The sequence below is a fragment of the Quercus robur genome, chromosome 9, assembly GCF_932294415.1.
Source record: "Quercus robur chromosome 9, dhQueRobu3.1, whole genome shotgun sequence".
Taxonomy (NCBI): Eukaryota; Viridiplantae; Streptophyta; class Magnoliopsida; order Fagales; family Fagaceae; genus Quercus; species Quercus robur.
Genome location: NC_065542.1, coordinates 47,268,925 through 47,292,758, shown reverse-complemented (window position 1 = coordinate 47,292,758; position 23,834 = coordinate 47,268,925). Strand labels below are relative to the sequence as shown.

General features: G+C 36.4%; 1 pseudogene; it reads right to left on the bottom strand.

The window, feature by feature from the left end:
- Positions 1-23,834, bottom strand: part of LOC126701129 (probable LRR receptor-like serine/threonine-protein kinase At4g29180) — a 38,040-nt pseudogene extending 14,206 nt beyond the window's left edge.

Here is a 23,834-nt window from a genome sequence, read left to right as displayed (position 1 = left end):
TTATTTGATAGGGAAGAAAACTTGCATTAAGAGAAGATGATATCATTAGAAAAATGAAGTAGCCAGAAAGAATATGTACAAACAACATAAAAGAGAACAAAAAAAAATTATGTACAGGAAGATAGGGAATCTAAAAACAGCAGAATTGATTGTTTAATAAAGACTGGGACAATGCATAGTATGAGCATTGTAATTGGGGTGAAATACTTATTTGGAGCTCAGATCATACAGCAACATAAAAAATACTTGGGTTTGCCCCTGATGATAGGAAAAGGAAAGAAGAAAGCATTCAATAGATTGAAGGACCAAGTGGGAAGGAGGATTGCCAGATGGAAGGGCAAACTTTTGTCAAATGCGGGCTGAGAAATTCTCATTAAAGCGGTGGCCCAAGCCATCCCCACATACACTATGAGCTATTTTAAGCTCCCAGATTCCCTATGTTGAGAACTAAACACCATGGTGAGTAGTTTTTGGTGGGGATAGCAAGGAAGTGAGAGGAAAATGCTTTGGGTATCATGGGAAAGAATGTGTACAAGGAAAATGGTGAGGGAATGGGCTTTAAGGACTTAAAAGCATTCAATTTGGCACTTCTTGTGAAACAGGGCTGGCGACTGCTCTAGAACACCTCTTCCCTAATCCATAAAGTATACAAGGCTAGGTACTTTAAGAATTCCAGTTAAATGGCGGCCAAATTGGGAAGGAATCCTTCTTATGCATGGCAGAGTATATTGGTTGCAAGGGATGTCCTTGAGAAGGGCATGAGATGGATCATAGGAAATAGGAAGAATGTCAAGATTTGGGAGGATAGGTGGCTCCCAATTCCTATCTCCTTCAAAGTGTGTAGCCCGAGAAGACAAGGTGTTGATTTGGCGGTGGTTGCTAATTTGCTGGATGGTGAAAAAGGTATGTGGAATATTGATAAAATGAAAAGCACTTTCCTCCCCCATGAAGCTAATGTGGTCTTGGGTATCTCAATCAGTCCATGCCTACCCGATGATTCCCTAATCTGGGCTTGGACTAATAATGGGAGATTCACGGTCAGAAGTGCTTATGGTGTAGCCCTTCAAGTCCTCAAAGAAGGCCAGAAGAACCAGGACAGAGGAAACAGCTCAGATAACTCAAGAATGTTCAATATTTGGAAGTCAATTTGGAAGATGCAATGCCCAAGAAAAATTAAACATTTCTTGTGGAGGGCCTGCAAGAATATTCTGCCCACGAATGATTGTTTAGTCAGAAGGAAAGTGGGGACAATGGATGGTTGTGTTTACTATGAGGAGAAAGAAACATCAGGTCACACTCTATGGAACTGCAGGGAGGCTGCTAAAGTATGGAAGGAATCGGGTATCAAGATCCCTCATAGAGTTTCAGTGCAGAGAGACTTCATTGATATTTTGTGGTTGATGAGGGAGTATGCCTTGGATACTGATTGGGAGTTATTTGCAACCACGGCTTGGGGAATATGGAAGAATAGAAACCTATTTAAGCACGAAGGCAGGTGCAAACTGGCCAAATCAGTAGCAAGGGAAGTAGCCAACTTTGTGGAAGAGTTTTGTCAAAGCAATGACCCAAACAACACCAATCGCAGACCTAGGGGGCAGTTAAGAGAAACTTGGAGTCCCCCGAAACGTGGATGGTTCAAGATTGAAAGTTCAAATAGTGTAAAAACACTCTTGAACGTTTAGACCCCTAATTTACAAATTACCAATTCAAGCTTTATATCAAACAATTAATGTGCGAAACATGAACAAAAGCTTAATACAGAATTGGTAAACAATCTATGCCAATTAAAATCACATCCACAGCAGAAAATAAAGGCAAAGATAATGGGAAGAGAGATGCAAACACAAGGACAACACACGATGTATTATCGAAGAGGAAACCGAAGCCCTTGGCGTAAAACCTCTCCGCCGCCTTCCAAGCGGTAAACAATCCACTAGAAAATGTAGTTGTGATACATGAACAGCAATAGACCCTCCAAGCCTAATCTAGCCAGTGTACCTAAGCCCTCCAAGCTTCTTGCTCCAACGAGGTTGCGCCGAACCTATTTCTTTTCTAGCTTCCTGAATTCTGCTACTTGACCATAGCATCAACCAATGTAAATTTGTTCCTTCATAACTGCTTCCCAGAACACCAAACAACCATCTCACAGTAATGGATATGGTGAGAAAAAGGTTTTGGTAAAATGCCTCTCAAGGATTTAACAATGGAGAGGAAGAGAGTTGAGGAATTTGAAGAGTCTCTTGTGTAAAGATTGTGGATGAATTAATCTTGTTTTACTCTAGGGTTTCTTTCTCAAAATTCTCTCTGGAAGCTCTCTTTCTTTCGTGTGTATAAGGGGTATTTATACTAGGGTGAGAATGGAATGTAAAATGTTAGGTTTTTCAAAACAGGGCTGGCTCGCGGCTTGGCCTTGCGACTTGACTGAGTCGCGAGATCCAGTCACGAGATAACAGAATGGCCAGTTGTCCTATTTTGTCCTGTAGTGCTCCAGTTAGCATGACACTTCAACTTTTGGCATGCTTGGCACGTGTGCTGCTTCTAGCGACTTGTAGTCGCGAGTCACCCGTGAGACTCTGTTTTCTTGCACACTCTTGAGCATTCAACGCTCTATCTCACTCACTACCCTTACAACAAACCTACCTAAATACAGGGTTACTAATTGCTAAAATACAAGCAAATTTGGTATGGAATAAAGCCAACAAAATGGTTGATTAAATTCAACCTTACAAAGATCAATACAGATGGTGCTGTGTTCAAAGACACAGGGCAGAGCGGAATTGGAGTGGTAGTTAGAAATGAAAAAGGGGATCTGATGGGAGCAATGTCTAAGAAAATTCTACTTCCGTTAGGTGTTCTAGAGGTGGAAGCAAGAGCGGCAGAAGAAGGAATTATTTTTGCAAGGGACCTGGGACTTGGGGAAATAATAGTTGAAGGTGATGCTTCAATAGTAATATCTGCCCTTGTGAATCCTGAACACTCCCCAAGCTCAATTAAGAAGATTGTGGAAGGAGCTCGAACGAAACTAAAGGCATTCAAGCAGTGGAAGACAAACCATGTGCGTAGACACTGTAATTTTGTAGCACACTTAATTGCTAGGCATGCCTGTAATATTGATGACTATGTAATATGGGTTGAGGACACCCCACCCATGATTGCTGATCAGATCTGTATGGATGTTGTATCTATGGGTTTAGGCCCAGGTTAATGAAGTTGGTCACGGATTGATTATCAAAAAAGAAAAAAGAAAAAAAGTCATTCTTCATTCAGATAGTGATACTAAACATGGAAGTACCTGAAAGATAATCTTTTAGGTTGCCATTAGCCATATATTCAGAAATTAGTGCCATGTTGTCACCATCATCACAGTATCCAACAAAAGATACCAAGTTCCTATGGTAAACTGTCATTAAGAGCTCAGCCTGCAAATCCACCAGCAACCACTTCAGTCTATAATCAATGGTTAAAGCAGTTACCTAGCATGAATATATTCACTAGCGACAAAATAGAGAGTAAAAGTTGTTCATCCATGCCTTCACATTTTTATTTTAAACTTTATAACGTATAAAGAAATTTTATTGAATCAATGGTACAAACCTCAGTTTGGAATTCCTTAGGCCCTTGAGATGATGATGCAGAGAGAATCTTAGCTGCAGCATGGGTGCCATCTGCCATTTGGCCATGGTACACAATCCCAAATCCTCCCTTCCCAGTGACAGTATGGAAGTTGTTTGTAATCTTTAAAACCTCAGCATAGGTAAATTGCCTCTTCTTTGACACTATGATATGTTTTTTGCTGGAGACAACCAACTCTTTAGCTGAAGTTTACACAAAAACATACTTTAGACAGAACCTTTGAATCTTTATGTTGTAGAGCAGAAGATTGCTGCATATACTACATTCTAAAATATATCACCTTCTGATCAATATATCCCTTTGTATAGTTTCTTTCAAAAATTATTTTTCTTAATGTTATCCTGTAGTAATGGTCATATGGATCCTAAAATATTTTTGCAAGAAACTGTCAATTTACATTTGTTATCCTTTTCTTTTTTTCCCTCTCTTTTCTTATTTCTTCTGCATGTCATTTTACATCATTTTTCACCTTTTTGCACCTCTAGATGACCATGATTTACTGTTTAAGTATTTTGTATTAATTCTTGTATGTTGGGAGCATACAACACACATAATCATAATGATAAAACTAGTCAAATTACCTGATTTCCTTCTTCCCAGTTTCCAAATGACAAGCAAAGCAATAAAGAGGACCAATGCTGACATTGTTGGTGCTAGTATTGGAACATAATTTGTTTTCCTGTTATTGCATGAACTTGAGCTACAAACATTTTGGTCATCCACACTGGAAGCAGGGAAATAGACAATTAAACCATATTTTCATGTCCCATATCAAAATTTTAGTGCATAACTGTAATTCATGAAATCCTAGAATATGAACCATTTCTATTATGATATTATCTACTCAAAAACAAGAATTTGCAAAACAAGAAAAGAGATAAAAATATAGGCCTTTTCTGCCATATTAGCATCTGAGAATCTAAGAGGGAGGCAAACCTCAATATAAGTAACCCAGCCTCTGATCTTTCTATAAGAGCCATAGGAACAGAACCTGATAATTGATTGTTTTTCAAATTCCTACAAGTCAGTAATATGATTTCTGTTAGAGATATTGAAAGTTCAAAAACGTGTACCAATACACTTTTGAACGTTTAGACCCCCAAAAATTAACTTAACCAACACAAGCAATATGTTAAACAACAAGTGTGCGGAAACTTAACATATGCTATAATGTGAAATAGGATAAAAACTATCTAAGCCATAACATAATAAAATCACAGCAGATAATATAAAGGCAGAGATAGAGAGGAAGGAAGATGCAAACACAAAGACAACACGCAATGTGTTATCGAAGAGGAAACCGAAGACCTCGGCGAAAAACCTCTCCGCCGCCCTCCAAGCGGTAATCAATCCACTAGAAAATACAGTTGGGATACAAGGACAGCAATAGACCCTCCAAGCCTAATCTACCCAGTGCACCTAAGCCCTCCAAGCTTTTTGCTCCAACGAGGTTGCGCCGAACCTTTTTCTTTTCTAACTTCCCGGATTCCGCTACTACACCGTAGCATCAACCAATGAAGATTGGCTCCTTCCTAACTGCTTCCCAGAACTCCAAACGACTGTCTCACAGAGATGATAATGGTGAGAACCAGGTTTGGTATAATGCCTCTCAAGGTTTTGACAATGGAGAGGAAGAGAGTGAGGGAATTTGATGAGACTCTAAGGTAGGGATTGTGTGTGAAACAATCTTGTTTTTCTTTAGGGTTTCTCTCTCAAAATTCTCTCTGGAAGCTCTCTTTCAATCGTGGGTTAAAGGGGTATTTATACTAGAGTGGAGAGGAATGTGAAACGTCAGGTTTTTGGCAAAACAGGGGTGGCTCGCGGCTTGACCTCGCGGCTTGACCAAGTCGCGAGATCCAGTCGCGAGTTAACCGTATGGCCAGTTGTCCTATTTTGTCCTGTAGTGCTCCAGCTAGCATGACTGTTCATCTTCTAGCATGCTTGGCACGTGTGCAGCTTCTAGCGGCTTGCAGCCGCGAGTCCACCCGCGAGTCCCAGCCGCGACACTCTGTTTTCTTGCACACTCTTGAGCAATCTTCACTCTATCTCACTCACTACCCTTACAACAAACCCACCTAAATACAGGGTTACTAAATGCTGAATTACAAGCAAATTTGGCACGTAATAAAGCCAATTAGATGGTTGAATAAATTTAACCTTACAATCTCCCCCTTTGGCTATTCCATGACAAAACCCTAAAACAGACTCTAGACTTAACATGTGAGTTGAGAACAGTTGAACAAAACTCAATCACACCTAACTCTAGAAGCTGTGAAGCACTTGAATCATATGAACATAAACTCCTGAAACACAACAATACACCATGATCATTGTAAGCAGAAAATTATAAATGCATATGAAACAGGCAATATGAGATCAAGCAAAGATGGAGTTAATAAACAAACCATGGCTTGATCAACCAAGTGAACACCATAAGGTAGTGATCACAATGCTCATTCACACTTGGAATGAACACAAGGACATACAAGTTAACAAGCACAAGGCAAGACACTTGTATGCTCAACACTCAACCAATGCATAGCACACAAGGCATATGCATCTAGGAACAATCCTACAAGGGCACAAGAGTGACAGTACATAAACCAAAATGCAGAACATTTAGATTAAGGTACTGATATCAACATAGCATAAAGGCTGCACTTAAGCAAGGTACATACCATAAAGCCTACAAACTATGCATAAAACATTAACCCTAAAAGCTTACAAAAGCACATGGGTACAAACCAACAAATACCTGAATAACATCATCAATATATATTAAAGTTTAAACCAAGAGTGTTAAGAGTTAGGAACATCTATACACCAAAACACAGTGTATCAAAACCATAAAAACCATAAGTTTAGCAGATAAGACTAAGAACAAAAGTATGACAAAAGTATGTGTGTACTCCCCTTATCACTATGCACACTTCTCTTTGAACTTTTCTCCCCCTTACTGAATGCTCTCCCCCTTTTTGTCACGAATAGCTAAAGACTCTCGTCCAACTTTCGTTGAATCTCATCTAGCTGATTCTCCATAGTCTCGAGGCGCATTTGGACATGGTTGTTTGTGGAGTAGAGAAGTGCCACAAGCTCATCAACGCGTTTCTGAATATGCTCAAGTACACTGCCAACTCTGTCAGTATGAGAAGCAGTTTGTGCTTGCGGAATACCAGCCGGTGAAGCTTCAGGAACAGCACGTGATGCAGATGTGGTATGTGCAGGTGTCTCTGAGTCAGGGGTAGATGAAGTAACCGGAGAGATGTGAGCACTTCTTGGTGATTTAGAGGAGTGACTTCTGCTCGCTTGAAGAGTGAACAAGGAAATGGGACGTTGACGAGTCAGCATTTTACCATCTGCAGGAGGAATAATGCCTGCACTAAGAATGAGTTTCATGACGAGACTGCAAAATGGAATGATTCCTCGAGCTGTAGATCGACACGCGGTCTTCCTCAAGTTGTAGTAGATGTGAGCACATATATCAATGGGGGCTCCTGTAATGAGGTCACACAGAAATATAGCTCTCCCAAGATTGATGAATGTAGTGTTGGACAGTGGGTAGAGATTGGTGAATATAATCAACTTCAGTGTGGTCAGCTCAGGTGCAAACTTTGCGGTGCTGATGGAAGTTCCTGCACTGGATACCTCATGATCGTGTCCTAGGATTTGTAAAATTTCTCCAACCTCTGGATTTCGTTCATCATAGGGAGTTAAATTCACATTCTGAGGTCTGGTGATGCTGAGAAGATTTGCGATGGAGTCTGGGGTAACACAAAACTCTGTTCCTCTGACCCAGAAAATGAGGTTAGGTCCAAGATCAGTTGCATTGGAGAAGCATTCTTTGACCAACTCATCCATTGGATCATCAAAGTTTCCGAACAAGTTTGCCCAGTCTCGTTTCTCAAAGATTCGAGGGATGAAAGTAGTCCCTAAGGTGTTGAACTCTACTACCCGTTCCACTATAGTGGTTGACTTGTCAAACACATTTGAGTAGGCGTGTGAGTTAAGGGGAACTCTGAATCTATCCTCATTGGGATCTTGAGATGCCTGAGATGATAGACGAGTCCTTTTAGCAACTGGTGTTGCTGGTTCGTCAGCAACAATGTCTTTACCCCTGGAAGATCGACGAGACATCTGCAAGAGAACAAGCCAACAGAAAAGAACCAAGCAACAATACCCCACAAAAAGATTGTCAACAAGATTCAGTGTAAACAATATTTCAATATATAAACCCAGACTGAAGATAGTGCAGACCCAACCAAAACTTCCAACAATACACAGAAGCACAAACTAATACGTGCATCAAACTCGGCGAAAGTGCACCAAGACAAAGATAGACATCACAACTGACAAAACTGTCATTGAGACAGGTTAACATGACCATGATATGCAATAAGATACAACATTTGAACATTTAGAGCAGAGAACATAAATCACTCCAACAGAGACATGAACATGGGGAAAAATTTCAATCATGAAGAAACCAAACATCCACACTGGAGCACGTGGATGAGAGACATACATTATGTTAACATAACAACTCAGTGACCCAAAACCAAACACCAACAACAATACTCAAGCAAGTGTAATGAGTAAGTCAAATAGACGCCAAACCCATTTCAGAAAAGATTCTCAGAAACACTAATAGACAAAAATCAGAACAATGAAAAACACATTGTGACTGCTCAGCATGAAAATAGGTGAGAACAATATCACACAAGACACTCCATACCCATTTCACATAGAGATAAGTATAACGAATACAATACCAGACCAAACAGTAACAGAAATATGCAAGAAAAAGAAAATGAGATTGAGAAAGCAAAACCCATACCTTTTCTTGATGATTTGGATAAGAAACGAAGCACCAAAGGGGTTTGAAAAAATGGATTCACAAAGTGTTTGGGAGGAAGAACAGTTTAAAGAGAAGATGAACAGTTATAAAAGTTCGAGGGAAAACTGAAAGAGGTTTAAAAACTGCTCCTATTTCTGCAAAACACGCGATTTTCGTGACTGGATTAAGTCGCCACACAGTCGCCAGCTCAAGCCGCCAAAGCACTCAAGAACAAAATTTTGAAAAAATTTTCTAAGTGTTTTTCGCGACTGGAAGGTCTACCCGCGAGTGAGTCGCGAGCTGAGCCGCGAAAATCTCTGAGTGAACCTCGCGACTGGACCTTCCACTCGCGAACAAGTCGCCAAATATGACCAGCGAAGATGCGACTGAGGCTCGCGACTTGACATACCCGCGACTGAGCCGCCAAAATAGGGCAAAACTGTATTTTTGAAATTTTCAGATTTTTCAAACGAAATACTTTCCAAAAACACCTAAAACACTCAAAAATATTTTTGTGTTTGAATTAACAAAGATTGAGCATGTGAAAACACATTTTATCAAGTACAATCACACAAATGAATATGGCATTTATTGAACATAAACTTGTGTGTTGTGTGTGGATATCAACAATGAGATAGTCCTTTGTCTAATGTGAAGCTTCAATGATCAATTCAACCAAGGCATACACAATTAGCACTAGATCATGTGACCAATCTCAATTATAGAAATATAAATATATGACCTCCCACACAACTTGATAAACATAACTTGGAGCTTTTCATTTGACTCCACTTTCAATTATAACATTTGATCTTTTGAGGCAATCATCTCTCATTGTGAGAGGGATAGATAACATTTCTCTTTGAAGAACAGGCCTTTGGCCTTTTTGAATGAAATTTCACTTTTAATATAAGGTCGCTTACCCTTTTTCCTAGTCAAATACTAGAATGTGCGACAGGCTTTTGCAGCTCAATATCTCTTTTCATTTGGAGATTTACATTTGGTGAGCTCTTTTTAGCAAAACAAAAATAAAAAGTGGGAAGATATATAGACACAAGTCTATGCATGTCTCAAGATCAACATAACCATTCACTAATCATTCATGACAAGTTTGAAGATCTATTTACAACAATCATATAGATTTCAAGATTTTTCCCACAGTGATATGAGTGCATGAAAACAAGCAATGCTCGAAAATGCACAAAGCCATTAGCACAAAGGTACAAGGCAAAAGAAGTTTTAAGACAAAACTCAACACAGTCAATCAAGCTTTTTGATTTTCTAATTTTTATGTGATTTTTGGATTTTTGACACAAGAAACAAAAAGATTGATAAAACAGAATTAAGAAATATTCACAAGAAGACAAGCAAACAACCAACATCAAAAACAACAAGCTTACCAAACAACCATAGTCACAAAGCATAGGAAGTATTAATGTATGGACATGTTGTAATGCTTATGCATGAGTACCCCTTTTCACCCACACGTCACTTGCATTTGGGGTGATTTCCTTAAAGGAATGGGTACGGGAGTTAGGGCTTTCAAACCTTCGTGAGAAGCTTTCCAAGTAGTTGGTGAATGCACCAATCATCTTCATCACGTTCATCATTCCGGGATCTCCATTTTGATCTCTAGATTGATCACCTGCCCAAATTCTCCTATCATTTCTGGGTCCTTCTGACCTTTGAGGAGTTGCACTGTTCTTTGCTCTCAGCTTTTGGCAATTTGGTCGAGTGTGTCCTTGAAGTCCGCAATAATGGCACACATAAGTTCCTCTAGGACCTCTTTGTGGTCGTGGACGTGACTTGGCACGAGATTCAGACCTGTCCACAGACTGATTACGATGATTCAGCATCCGTTGGTCCACCACATTCTTCTTCTCCTCCACCTCGAGCTTCACACCAGTAAGGTCAGCTACAACTGGATCTTTGGCCTTTACAAACTTCACTTCTTTAGTGACATTTCCAGATGAACTACTTCCTCCGGTATATCCCAGTCCGGATTTGTCTGAAAAGCTCTTTTGAGAAGATATAACATCATCTAGCTTCTTGGTGGTGACCCTCTCTATTTTAGCATTTGCTTGCACAACCTCGTTCTCAAGAAATCTCACTTTAGTGTAAGCTTCGGACAGCTCACCATTCAGTGTTTCAATCTCGCATTTGGCCTCCCTATACCGGATTAGGAGACTTTTGTAGTCCTCCTCAGCCTTCTTCATTTTTCTCACAGCAGCCTTGGCTACCCTTGTGTATTCACCCGACTTCTCCAAGAGTGAGTTGTAATTCTCTTGAAGATTTGCTGTGCTTTCTTCTTCTTCAGCTTCTGATTCTTCAACAATTCCTAGTGATTCATCATCACTATGTTCTCCAAGGTCTTGAACAAGCAAATTCAACTCATCCGAAGACTCAACATGAGCAATAGTCATGAAAGCTTAATAGTTCCCCTCTCCATCACAGCTCTCTTCAGATTCTGAGTGAGACGAATCTGAGTCACTCAAGGTCGTGGCATACACCTTGCCTTTCGATTTCAAATAATTAGGACATTCCTTCTTAAAGTGTCCATGCCCGTTACATTCAAAACAAGTGACACCTTGTGTGGATTGGGATTCTTTTCCATCTTTCTTTTTGAAATCCCTCTTCTCCCTTCCAGAATTTTGGAATTTTCTCTTATCATCAAATTTTCCATTATTTTTGAATTTCAAAAACTTTCTGAAATTTTTAACAAGATATGCTACATCTTTGTCAACCACATCTTCTCCCGATGAGTCTTGATCTTCCACCTTCTCATTAATGGTCTTTAGAGTAAGGGATTTACTCTTCCGTTGATTGGGCAGCGACATCTCATAAGTCTGCAGAGAACCAACCAGCTCCTGTACCTTGATGTCGTCAAGATCCTTGCTCTCTTCAATGGCTGTCACTTTAGCACGAAAACTTTCCGGCAATGATCGAAGGATCTTCCTTACAATCCTTGAGTCCTCCGTTTTCTCCCCCAAGTTAAACTTACTGACAACCACCTCATTTAGCTTCCCATAGAAAGAGTCAAAAGACTCATCCTCACTCATTTTAAGCTCCTCAAACCGAGTGGTCAGCATTTGTAACTTGGTGTCTTTCACTTTCTTCGTGCCTTCATAAGTTGTTTCCAGAATCTCCCATGCATCTTTGGCAATGGTAATGTGAGAAATCCTGTGAAATTCATCTGGAGACACACCACAGAAAATAGCATTTAGTGCTTTACTGTTAGCATTAGATGCAGCAAGTGCTGCCTTATCCCATGTGGATTTGGCTGCCTCAGGTTTGGTCCAACCAATCTCAACAGCATCCCACACGGATTCATCAATAGAACACAAAAAAGCTCTCATACGAACCTTCCAAAAAGCATAATTACTACCATCAAAATATGGAGGTGCATTTAGGGATTGAGACCTATCCATCTCAAAAGGGAGTCAAGGATCACACAATGGTAATGAAACCAAACAGCAGTGTACCCGCTCTGATACCAATTGAAAGTTCAAAAACGTGTACCAATACACTTTTGAACGTTTAGACCCCCAAAAATTAACTTAACCAACACAAGCAATATGTTAAACAACAAGTGTGCGGAAACTTAACATATGCTATAATGTGAAATAGGATAAAAACTATCTAAGCCATAACATAATAAAATCACAGCAGATAATATAAAGGCAGAGATAGAGAGGAAGGAAGATGCAAACACAAAGACAACACGCAATGTGTTATCGAAGAGGAAACCGAAGACCTCGGCGAAAAACCTCTCCGCCGCCCTCCAAGCGGTAATCAATCCACTAGAAAATACAGTTGGGATACAAGGACAGCAATAGACCCTCCAAGCCTAATCTACCCAGTGCACCTAAGCCCTCCAAGCTTCTTGCTCCAACGAGGTTGCGCCGAACCTTTTTCTTTTCTAGCTTCCCGGATTCCGCTACTACACCGTAGCATCAACCAATGAAGATTGGCTCCTTCCTAACTGCTTCCCAGAACTCCAAACGACTGTCTCACAGAGATGATAATGGTGAGAACCAGGTTTGGTATAATGCCTCTCAAGGTTTTGATAATGGAGAGGAAGAGAGTGAGGGAATTTGATGAGACTCTAAGGTAGGGATTGTGTGTAAAACAATCTTGTTTTTCTTTAGGGTTTCTCTCTCAAAATTCTCTCTAGAAGCTCTCTTTCAATCGTGGGTTAAAGGGGTATTTATACTAGAGTGGAGAGAAATGTGAAACGTCAGGTTTTTGGCAAAACAGGGGTGGCTCGCGGCTTGACCAAGTCGCGAGATCCAGTCGCGAGTTAACCGTATGGCCAGTTGTCCTGTTTTGTCCTGTAGTGCTCCAGCTAGCATGACTGTTCATCTTCCAGCATGCTTGGCACGTGTGCAGCTTCTGGCGGCTTGCAACCGCGAGTCCACCCGCGAGTCCCAGCCGCGACACTCTGTTTTCTTGCACACTCTTGAGCAATCTTCACTCTATCTCACTCACTACCCTTACAACAAACCCACCTAAATACAAGGTTACTAAATGCTGAATTACAATCAAATTTGGCACGGAATAAAGCCAATTAGATGGTTGAATAAATTCAACCTTATAGATATGTGTTCTTAATTGTATTAAAATTACAATTCCAATGCTCCAGATCTTACAGGAACTTGAAATATTTGAGTTCTTCCAAAAATTCAGGCACTGGTCCAGTTAAGCCATTGTATGATAAATCCCTGAGACAAAAGTATTTTCCTTATTAGATATTGCAAGTTGTTGAAAGAAACGCTAAATCTTGAAAGGATTAATCCTTATTTTCATCAAGTTAGGGCTAGCACAACAGTCACGCAACAAAACATTTTGAATGTGTACTTACAAGGATTCCAGTAATGAGAGCTTTGCAAAGGAAGCTGCAATCGTCCCAATCAAACCACATGAGGTCAGGTTCCTATTCAAGGTAGAAAAACAGCTCCTAAATAATGACGTTTTCAATCAGAGATGTAGTATCAATATTGTTCAGACGAGAATGACTAACATTGAGATTATCCGTGGAGGAACTGAACCATTGTATGGCATGTTAGACCTTCCCAAGAGTAATTCTTTGGTCCGCGGGGATCACCCACCCAGTTTTTGCTTATCTTATACATCGTTTTGACGTTCATGACAGCATCGACTGCATTTAGTAAATTAATATCCGATGAAATTGTATATTAAACTCATTATTAAATCCAATATTCCTCAGAGTTGCTTCACCAAAAACACCCATAATATCATTCAAATTCGAGCATGGAACTTTAGCATTACAGTTAATAATAATAATACAAGAAATCTTACCATCTTCACTGAATGGTGGCGATTCATCCAGCTGTTTAACCAAGTAAGTCTCAACAGCATTGAGGATAGGTGGAAGGGATGAATCCTCCGTTTTGTATATAGAAATCCAGTGCTCTTTTCCCAGCAAGGTACAAGTAAACATAAAACTGAGAGTTAGGATCATCACTTTTCCAATAATATCCCAAGGGTTCACTATCATTTGCTGGCCTAGCAGCTGTCCGAATGACTTCCTGTGGTGCTTGAAAACCATTATCATTATTATTTATCGCTATTTAAGTACTGATTGAATCCCAAGTAGGGAGCAAGCAGGAGGACCAAGGGCGATCGTAAATGTCATCTTTATATCTACCACTTCCATTGGTTGATCCAACATCCAATCTTTGGAAGAGTACTAATGAAGCAGATGTCCCAAACTCGGTATCATAAATTGAATTATTTAGAGGTCTAAGCTCCAATGCTGAAATAAAAGGAGTTCCCAAGCCTTTGTTCACGAGACAAATGTGAATGTTGTCTGATTGTGCATAACCAATAATCTCAGTTATAACAGGCTCAGAAGCTTCTCTAAATTTTAGCGAGGTCCAAAGATTGACATCAAAATAGATGTCAAATTCCGGGAACTTGTTTAGTCCATCATAGTTTCCATACAAGAATCAAGCTCTTATCAAGTATAAATTGCCTTTTCCAGCGGTGGGCTTTAAGGTGTAACAATTTTTGTTTCCAAGAGGAAAACTTCTAAGAACAGAAAGTGGGTAAGGCAGGTCGAGAATGTTTGGATACATATACTCAGAAGAGATGTTCTTGTTAATCCCACTGTCTATATAAGCTTCATCAGGAGCATAGGAAATGCCAGTATCAGTGTCTACATATGTCCAATTCTCGGAATTGCCACAATCAATGCTTATGAAGCCTAAACAAAAAGAAATAAACAACAATATATTAAGAAACTATATAAACTTTATGAAAATCTAGTCCACTAATTTATCAATTCAAACACTCATGTTTAGAGGCGTTGCAGCGTGGAGACTATGGAGAGAATTCTTTTATCAATTTTTTTTTTCTTATATCTATATTACAATTTAAGGGTTTTTTTCCTATTTGGTATCGTCATTTTTTTTGTTCCAGAATGCCTCTACATCCCTATATTTAAGTAGAGATAAAACTAAATAACAATCCAATAAAAATATAACTCTCCAATTGATTTTCAAATTATTTTATCTACTTATAAATTAGATTTCTAAAATAAAAATTATATATAAAAAATAGAGAAATAGGTTTTTTTTTTTTTTTTTTTTTTTTTGCTATAAAATAGGACCACTAAGCCCAATGTTTTCACTTTTTTTTCTTCTTCTCCTTTTTTCTCCTTTATCAACACTTAAACATCTCTGTCTCTCTCTGTCTCTCTCTCTCTCTCTCTCTCTCTTCTTCTTCTAAATTCTAATCTCACTTTTTTTTTCTTTTTTCTTTTTTGGTTTTTGTTTTTATTTTTTTCAAATCTCTTCTTCTTTATTTTTGAATTATTAAAAAAATGTGATTTTTAATGTACTGCTTTTTTTTCTTTTTAATGATTTATTTATGTTGGTGTTTGAATTGTTTTCTCTTCACATCTATTTGTACCACCTCTTTTTTCATTTTAATGAATGTATTTTTTATGTCCATGATAAAAATCACTATGCTTGTGGTTTAATTGGATAGAATAGAGAAACATCTCAATTGAGATGAATAGAAAATTATGATACTAAATCTAAAAAAAAGCCTCATTGCACGCATGAAACACATGTGATGAAGCTAGTATGTGTGTGTGCATATTGATGTAGAACAATAACACATGCCTTTGTAGACCTGTAGGGGAGCAGGAAGTCACAACGCAAGATCAAAGAGGTGCCAATAGAGGCCATCGAGGTGATAGTGTTCGAATTGCATGAAATTTGACACGTTGAAAGGAAACAGCATTCTGATCTAGATTCATGACATGATTGTCGCCAAAATTTAGGCGAATTCATTCATTAAGGTCCCGAAGACAATGTTTTTACTATTTATTGTAATATTTGTTTTTCCTTAATAACTTTTAGTTTAAAAGTCAGAATAAAATCCCGTCTATTTTGGGAGGATCCTTAAGGTCAGTATTTTATGATTCTACATTTAATTTAATTTTCCAATTTTTGGTAAATTTTGGTATTTTATCACCTAATCGCGTAATTAGTGCGAATTAGGGTTTTAGACGTTTTTCTCAGTATTTATATGTTTTGTAGCCGTTAGAGGCAAATTAGACTATTATCAATGAACACAAACTTTTGTCAAATTATTTTTCTAGTAGATTCCAGTTTTCTTCTCCTTGTGGATTCAGGGAAACTTTTCGTGAATTCAAGGTTTACTACCAAGAACTAACAACTTAGTTTCTATTCCATCAAGAAAGTATCGTGTGTGCTTTCTTTAGGCTTCTGCGATATCATATATATATATATATGGGTTGGGTTCAAGTTATACCAAGTGTAACTTTAACCAATGTTACACTACTTAATAACTTATTATTGGATGTACATTTTGACTAATCAACCATTGAATTACATTATATTCATATACTTTCTATGCTTGCAAAATTTCAAGGTTGTCAAAAATCATTAGTCATGTAATCAATCAATTATTTAAATTCAAATTTTTGTAATTCAAAATAATTCATAAAGGATAAGTTTATATATTTATATATAATTTGTAGTGCTTAATTCTGATTTACATAAAAAAGGAATCTAATTTAGAAAGATTATTTTCCCTTATATATAGCTGATTTGTTTTTTTTTTTTTTTTTTTTTTTTTTTTTGGTGGAGCCTTTTTTAAGGAGTTTGATCTGTGGGAATTTGTTATAAATTTTTGGTGGTTGGATTTGGAAAGATTATAGGACCTGGGCCAGATTTGTATTTTATTTGGTTCTTTGTATCAATTGATTTCTTTTTTCTTTTTTTTTGGTTTTTTTTCTTATCTCAAAATCCTAGAGGACGGTTAAGTTAATTTCCATAAAATTTTATCGTTTTTTGCCATTTTATTAGTATTATAAATGAAAATCTTAAAAAGTTAGGCAATCAAAATTAGAAAGAAAGTGGCAATTTGTCTAACATAATCATTCTACTTAAAAAAAAAAAAAAAAAAAAAAAACAACAACAACAACAATGGGATGAAGTAAATATATATCTCCATCAATCTATATCTGTTATGATAATATGAGTTCGCTAAGGTAAAATTTGAAGACAATATAATGAGAATTTGTTTAATTCACTCTTGTTGTCTTGCGCAACTTAACCCATAGATGTCTTGACTAATCATCAACTACTTCACTTAGAATATAAAGGTCTTCCTTAAAATTTGGTAACGTGGAGGCTTGTTCGGATTCTCTGAATCTTTTCAAAACTAAGAGAGTGTTTGGTATATGTATTTGAAAATTGAAAACATGTGTTTGAAAATATGTATGAAAATACGTGTTGATGAAAAAGTATGTAAAAACACATGTAATGTTGTTTAAAAACTGAAAACATGTGTTTAAGTAGGTATACCAAACAGGGCCTAAAATTTCAAAACAACTTCTTTTTTTTTTTTTTTTTTTAATGGTCAGTCAATTATAAAAATAAAAATAAATAACAGAAAAAACTTAAAAAAAAAAGAAAAGAAAAGAATTGTCAGCTTGTGTAAATCACTATTTGTGCTCACTACTAGTGACAGCTCACCAGGGGCAGCTATATATGATTGGTCACAGAACCACCTGAACTTGGGAATATATATATATATAAATATATATATATATATATATATCTCTCTCTCTCTCTCTCTCTCTTAAAAAAATGAATTTTAAATTAATATGGATTGTTGATTACCCTAGAAAAAAAAAATTGACCACTTTTAAAAAAAACTTGAACATTCTAAATAAAAAATTTGAGCCCATTAAAAATAAAATTTGACCTCTCCAAAATTTTGACTCGTTAAAGATTGAACAAAAAAATTGCAAAAAATGCTATATTCACAATATTTTTACAACAAATTCTAAATAGTAGGTTGTTACCAATGAACAAAAAAAAAAAAAAAAAAATTAGTGACATGTAAATTAGAACCAATAACAATTGCCTACTAAGATTTGTTGTGAAAATTTTGTGGAAATAACATTTCTCAAATATTGTCCAAACAAATAAATTAGTCTAAAAGATTAAATCAAATGTCTAATTGTGATATTTAATTTTTTTTTCAAAAGATGTATTTTTAAATTGCTATATATATATATATATAAATGCATATTTTCTAATAGCTAGTTAGTTAGTGTTTGCTCTAGTTGTAGTTGAATTTATTGGATTTAAGTGATACATATGTACATACACATATGCACTAAAATAATTTTTCAATACTTTATTGAAAATAATTAATGTAACGGTTTAATGCCTAAGTTGAATATTTTGAATGAACTTATAGTTTACTATTTTTTCTTTTGTTAGCACTATTGACAAAATTCTTATAAGGAAATCACTTTTATTGCAAAATTTATTTTCTAAGTTTAAAATTCTAAGCTATGAGAAAATGTCTCATCTTTTTATCCTAATGATAAGAAGAAAATAAATAGAGCATATTTACAACAATGTTCTTGTCAACTTCTTAACCATGATTTCCCTAAAAAAGAAATTAGTGGAGCATTGCACTGATCAGTTTAAAGAATACAAAATATTGGTTGGAACATATCATAAAAAATGATGATGCATATTGTTTATATTGTTACTTATTTAAGCAAGATTTTGGTAACTAAACGAGAGATCAATAAATTAATGATTACTTTATTGTGTGTATTGAAAAAGATGTAACTGATAGCATTAATAATGAAGCTATCATATAGCAATTCCAAATATGAAAAACTCATAGAAGAAAATTTTAAAACTTTATGTATTTGAGATTTTTTTTTAATGTTAATATATTCAAGTTTTATTTTTATTAAATTTTGTTTAATTTAAGTTTTTAATAACTACCCTAAAAAAATTCTTGAAGCCAACACTGCGGCTCACCACTAGTGACGGAAAGTGGATCCCACATATAATTACCTCCTTGCTAATGACACAACTTAATGATACCTAACAGAAGGATTTATATATGATTAGATCTTAACTAATTGGATTGGGATCCGATGTAATACCAAGGGTAACCTGATAAGCAACTTTCAATCTCAACCATTAAATAAAAAATTAAAAATAAGTATAAATTTGAAGTAAAAAAGTTTAAAATGTAAAAAATAAAAATAAAATAAAAAAATTGTGAAGAAAATGGGGTAATTGCATGGTGCAATTGTACAAGATCTCGATCCCAACTACTTTAATTAGCCAAAAAAGACACTCAACTACTTTGAATTTTGAAGTAGATATCTGTACCATTAAGGATTTATATACGGTCACGCCCTCAACTATTTTATTCAATTGAAAAGGCCTTCAAATACTTTGAATTTTCGAGATAGATATTTGTAATTCTCCGTAAATAATAAAAGAACAAAGGATTGAAGTATTATTCATAACTAGTCACAGATCCACCCGATACGTGGGAATAGATAATCATTTTGTAAATTTAATGTAATGTATAATTTGTTCTCTCTAATTTGTTGAAGATAATTTTGTTCTCCCTAAAAATTAGACAATTTTTAAAATTATTTTTCATCTTTCTATATCTATGACTACCAATATATCATTCTATTATTTGGTGTGTTTTATTGATATTATTCCTGTATAAGGTGATACATATTCTTCAAAAGTATGTTATAATATGCTGTGTATTTTTCTTTTTCAGCTAAACTTTTTAAATTTCAAATAAATTATTCAAATTTTTCATTCTCTTAAAGGAGATTCTCATGATAATCAAAATTCATAACAAACTTATACTGAATATGTATAATTTATTCCCTAAATTTTATTATAATTTTTCATCCTAAAAATTAAAAAATTTCAAAAATTAATTTCCATCACTTTATTTTTAATAATATATAATTTTTATGTTTTCAATCTTGGAAGCAAATTAGACCAAAGTGAGCGAAGTAAATCAAATGGACCGAAATGGAGCATATAAACCGAAGTGGACTAGGCATGACTAATTTGATATGTTTCCTAATTTTTTTCTTTACCAATAAATTTTTTAAGTTTCCAAATATATTATTCAAATTTCTCATTTTCTTAAAGAGAATTATCATGATAATTGTGGGAGGACGAGAATCCAAGGACAAGGGCAAGTGAGAGAAATCTAGTGTCAAAAGAATAGACCTCAGAAGGCACTAGCAGCAAGCCCTTGGGAAAGATATAAGCAACTTATCAAAAGCACAGGAAGACTACAATGCTGAAGACCCCGAGGATACTAACGTGTCCTTGGAAGGGCCAAGGACCAGTTTAAAGACCATCGCTCATAAACCGAGGAAGATAAGGAAGATTTGTTGTCAAGCAAAGAAGGGAAGAATCCAGATAAAACATCCATCACCTACACATTCAATGCTCTGAACCCACTTAGCTGGCCACATTAATGAGGAAATGGCCCCTAAACAGTGTCATTACAGCTCATAGCCTGGTGTAGGAACCTTCTAGTGAAGTCTTGATGGGACAAGTTTCAAGGGAAATGAACCCAAACCCTCCAAGTGGAAGGCTAATGATGCGAACCTCAATTGACATGCTTTGAGACCCAAAAAACAATATTGGAATACTTGCCCAAGAAAGCTAAAATTCATATTTTTGATAGAAAACCTCGACCCAACGTCTATAAATGAAACATGAACCAAAGGAATAAAGTAACAAACCTCGACCCAATGATTATAATTAAATCACGAATTGAAGGTATTAAATTTGAACACTACAAGAAAGAATCCTTGATAAGTTCACAAGTTCTTTGAAGAACCAACAGAAGAAGCAACCTCACGTTTTTACTTGATTTTTCATTCAAAAATCCATCCCTGAGTACAGTGAGTGCATGCTATTTATAAAACATAGCTAAAAAAGGACTAAATAATAGAAGCCAATAATTAAGGTTGATTTGGTCTGAAATTAGTAGCTCCTCCATGCCAAAAATAGACAAAATTGGGCAAGGAAATCATGCCTAAGGAAGGCAAGTCAGTCAACCAATTAATTGGCATGAAACTGGAAAGTCAATCAACCATTAATCCACACCATTGCTACGGAAATTACGCCCAATTAAGCAAGATCAACCCTATCAATAGCTTGGATTAAATTGATTACGCCTTCAACTTCCTTTGGGCCAAGCTTGGAATGCCCCATTTTAGAATCAGCCCAAATCTCTTAAATAAGCCCATTAAGTGCTTCTTTGATCTTCTTGGATCTTGCACTAGTAATAGGCCCAACTAGAATATGCAATGGATCCTTTAATGGTTATTGTTGATTCTCATCACTCCCTCTCTCTTCAAAAGGATTCGTCCTCAAATCGTTTCCTACATCAAAAAGAGAAAGATCAAAAACATTAAATGTAGCACTAATATTATACTCGCCTGGAAGATCCAACTTGTATTCATTATCATTGATTCTCGCAAGAACTTGAAATGGACCATCCCCTCTAGAATGTAGCTTGGACCGCCTATGGGCTGGAAATCTTTCCTTTCTCATAAGCACCCAAATCCAATCACCCAGTTCAAAGATGGCTTGTCGACGGCCGTTGTTGGGTTTGGCCACATATTGCTCATTTTTCTTTTCTATGTCTTGCCATACACTTTCATGGAGTTTCTCCACCATCTCAGCCTTCTTTTGACCATCCAAACTAGTCTTTTCATTAACTAGCAAAGGTAGCAAATCCAAAGGAGTTAGTGGATTAAAACCATAAACAATCTCAAATAATAAAAAATTAGTAGTAGAATGAACACTCCGATTAAATGCAAACTCAATGAATGGCAAACAATCCTCCTAATTTTTCAAGTTCTTCCAAAGTATAGTACGCAACAAAGTAGATAAAGTTCTATTCACTACCTCGATTTGTCCATTTGTTTGGGTGTGACAAGTAGGTGAAAACAATAATTTAGTCCCCAACTTTCCCCACAAGACTTTCCAAAAATAGCTAAGGAACTTAAAATCACAATCAAACACAATACTCCTAGGAACACCATGGAGTCGTACTATCTTTCTAAAGAATAAATCAGCGATATGGGTTGCATCATCGGTTATATGACAAGATATGAAATGTGTCATCTTAGAAAACCTATCAACAACCACAAAAATCAAATCCCTACCTTTCCTTGACCTAGGCAGGCCTAAAACAAAATCTATAGAAATATCGACCCAAGGCATACTAGGTACGAGCAAAGGAGTGTATAATCCCTGTGGTAAGACTCTAGATTTGGCCTGCCTTGGGTCAATATATGAACACTCTGATTATATGCAAACTCAATGAATGGCAAACAATCCTCCTAATTTTTCAAGTTCTTCCAAAGTATAGTATGCAACAAAGTAGATAAAGTTCTATTCACTATCTTGGTTTGTCCATTTGTTTGGGTGTGACAAGTAGTTGAAAACAATAATTTAGTCCCCAACTTTCCCCACAAGACTTTCCAAAAATAGCTAAAGAACGTAATATCACAATCAGACACCATACTCCTAGGAACACCATGGAGTCGTATTATCTTTTTAAATAATAAATCAATGATGTGGGTTGCGTCATCGGTTATATAGCAAGATATGAAATGTGTCATCTTAGAAAACCTATCAACAACCACAAAAATCGAATCTCTACCTTTCCTTGACTTAGGCAGGCCTAAAACAAAATCTATAGAAATATTGACCTAAGGCACACTAGGTACGAGCAGAGGAGTGTATAATCCCTGTGGTAAGACTCTAGATTTGGCCTGCCTATAGGTAACACATCTAATACAAACTCTTTCCACATCACGTTTCATCTTTGGCCAAAAAAAATGTTTATGCAACACATCTAAATTCTTTCTTACACCAAAATGACCCATTAAACCATCTTCACGTGCTTCACGCACAAGCAACTCACGCACAGAACTATTAGGCACACAAAGTCTATTCTCTCTAAACAAGTACTCATTTAGTCTATAGAACTTTCCAAACGCTGCCTTCTCACATGCTTCATATACACTAGCAAAGTCATCATCATCAGCATACAATTCCTTAACATATTCAAATTCTAATAACTTTGCATTTAAAGTAGAGACAAGGGAGTACCTTCTTGATAATGCATAAGCCACAATATTTTCCTTACCTTGTTTGTATTTAATTACATAAGGGAAGGTCTCAATGAATTATACCCACTTGGCATATCTTCTATTCAACTTACCTTGTCCTTTCAAGTGCTTCAAAGACTCATGGTTGATATGAATGACAAATTCTTTCCAAAGGTAATGTTGCCAAGTCTCTAATGCTCTCACCAATGCATAAAGGTCCTTGTCATATGTCAGGTAGCTTAAAGCTGCCCCATTTAGCTTTTCATTGAAATAGGTTATAGGCCACTTCTCCTGCATCCTATTCCTAAGGCATCACACTCAATTTCAAAAGTTTTCAAAAAATCAGGTAATGCTAATAAAGGAGCATCACATAACCTTTCTTTAATCTCAATAAATGCACGATCTTGCTCACTATCCCATTTAAAACCCACAGATTTTTTAACAATTGTTGTGAGTGGTGCAGCTAGCATACTGAAATCTTTGACAAATCGTGCCGATAAAAACTAGTCAAATCATGAAAACTTTTTATCTTCATGATTGACTTAAGTAAGGGTTATCCCTTGATAGCCTTCACCTTTTTCCCATCCACCTCAATTCCTTTTCCACTAACAACAAAACCAAGAAACACAACTTTGTCCATGTAAAAGGCACATCTCTTTAAATTGGCATATAGTTTTTCTTTTTTCAAAACATCAAGTACACAATACAAACGATTGATATGCTCATCTAAGTTCTTGCTATATACCAAAATATCATCAAAATAGACCACAACAAATCTACCTGGAAATGCATGCAATGCATGATTCATTAACCTCATGAATGTATTTGGAGCATTAGTTAGACCAAAAGGCACTACCAACTACTCATACAATCCAT